Here is a 2,117-nt window from a genome sequence, read left to right on the forward strand (position 1 = left end):
TGTCAACTTTCCTTTCTTGACATCTATTATGGCTCCTGCAGTCGATAAGAATGGTCTACCTAGAAGGTTTGGTATATCATTGTCCTCTTTAATGTCCATGACAACAAAATCAGTAGGGATAAATAACTGACCTATCCTAACAGGAACATCTTCTAAAATGCCTATCGGATACTTAACAGATCTAGCGGCTAACTGAAGTGACATCTTAGTGGGCTGTAATTCTCCCAAGTTTAACCTCTCACAAATCGCTAAAGGCATTAAGCTCGCACTAGCTCATAAGTCTAGAAAAGCTTTTTCGATGACATGATTACCCAAAAGGCAAGGAATGGACAAATTTCCAGGTTCTTTATCTTTCTTTGCTAACTTGTCCTCGGAAATAGCATTACATTCCAAAGTCTTCGGATCGTCAAGTCTACGTTTGTTGGTAAGGATGTCTTTGAGAAACTTTGCATAAGAAGGTATTTGGGTGATGGCTTCTGTGAAAAGGATTTCTACATGAAGTTTTTCTATAACTTTAATAAATTTTTGATACTGTTTATTGATCTGGGTTTGTTTGAGTCTTTGCGGATATGGTATAGGTGGTTTATACGGCGGGGGTGGTACATAAGTTTTATCCTTAGGTTCTTCTCCTTTTTCTCGACCTTCCTGGTTTTCAGGTTCCTTTACTTCGTCCGTGGGTTTGGTACATTCCTTAGAAGTTTCGGGTTCGCTCAATCTAGGGTTTGGTGGCTCATCATAAGCGTTCCCACTTCGTAGGGTAATGGCATTGCTTGTCCTCTCGGATTTTGTTGAGGTTGTCTAGGGAATTTTCCTCTAGGTGTAGTCTGAGGGGCTTGGTTTAAAGCTACCTGAGAGATCTGGGTTTCAAGCATCTTGGTATGAGTAACTATTTGGTCAACCTTGGTTCCTAACTGAGTAATCAATTCGTTAACATGAATGTTTTGGTTCATGAACTCCTTGTTTTGTTGGGTTTGAGCGGTGATAAAATTTTCCATAATTTTCTCAAGGCTCGGCTTTGATGGTACAGGTTGCATAGGTTGATTTGATCTAGGGGCTTGATAACTAGGTCTTGGAGGTGCATTATTTTGGATTGGGTTATTGTTTTTATAGGAGAAGTTCGGGTGATTCCTCCATCCAGGGTTATAGGTATTCGAGTATGGGTTCCCTTGGGTGTAGTTTACTTGCTCAAAGTGGGTTTCGTTTAATAGACTGCATTCTGCAAATTGGTGTCCTTTGGTTCCACATATCTCACAATCCGACGAAACTGCGGCTACAGTATTCGGGTTTATGCACATATGCTCGACTTTGAGGGCTAATGCGTCCATTTTAGCTTGCATCATGTATATAGAGCTTAGTTCATGCACTCCTCCTTGGGCTTCCTTCTTCTCAACTGTCGCTCGTTCGACTCCCCATGATTGATGGTTTTGAGCCATATCCTCTATGAGGGCACTAGCTTCAGGATAAGGTTTGTTCATCAGAGCGCCGCCTGCGGCAGCGTCGATGGTCATCTTTGTGTTATAGTGAAGTCCATTATAGAAGGTTTGAATGATTAACCAATTTTCTAAACCATGATGAGGGAATGCTCGTAACAACTCTTTATATCTCTCTCAAGCTTCGAACAACAATTCTCCTTGGTTTTGGGTAAATCTAGTTATATGGTTTCGAAGAACGGCGGTCTTACACGGGGGAAAGTATCTAGCAAGAAAAACTCTTCTAAGGTTATCCCAAGTCGTAATGGAATTGGGTGGAAGGGAATCTAACCATGATAGGGCTTTATCTCGGAGGGAAAAAGGGAATAATCTTAAACGTATTGCCTCAGGAGAAGCTCCATTGGTTTTAAAAGTGTCTGCTAATTGAAGAAATATTTTTAAATGTTGGTTTGGGTTCTCAGTAGCGAGACATGCGAATTGTCTCTGTTGCACTAGTTGCAACAGGGATGGTTTAAGTTCAAAATTATTAGCTGGGATGGTTGGGTTTACTATACCAGAACTAGGTTCTTCATTAGATGGTTGTGTGAAATCCTTAAGAGGTCTTTGGTTTTGATCTTCGGCCATAGCTCTCTTAATTCTGTGAAAGCATAAACGTGCGCGGGCGTAACGTTCAGGTTCTGCCAGAGG

The 2,117-nt window shown here is 41.2% G+C and overlaps 1 non-coding gene across 1 annotated transcript; it reads left to right on the forward strand.

The window, feature by feature from the left end:
- Window positions 1-1,563: 1,563 nt before the first annotated feature.
- On the forward strand, window positions 1,564-1,670 carry LOC127077033 (small nucleolar RNA R71). Its single transcript, XR_007787021.1, has one exon. It is a non-coding gene; the product is annotated as a small nucleolar RNA R71 (small nucleolar RNA).
- The last annotated feature ends 447 nt before the right edge of the window (window positions 1,671-2,117 follow it).

This window comes from Lathyrus oleraceus, chromosome 4 (assembly GCF_024323335.1).
Source record: "Lathyrus oleraceus cultivar Zhongwan6 chromosome 4, CAAS_Psat_ZW6_1.0, whole genome shotgun sequence".
Taxonomy (NCBI): Eukaryota; Viridiplantae; Streptophyta; class Magnoliopsida; order Fabales; family Fabaceae; genus Lathyrus; species Lathyrus oleraceus.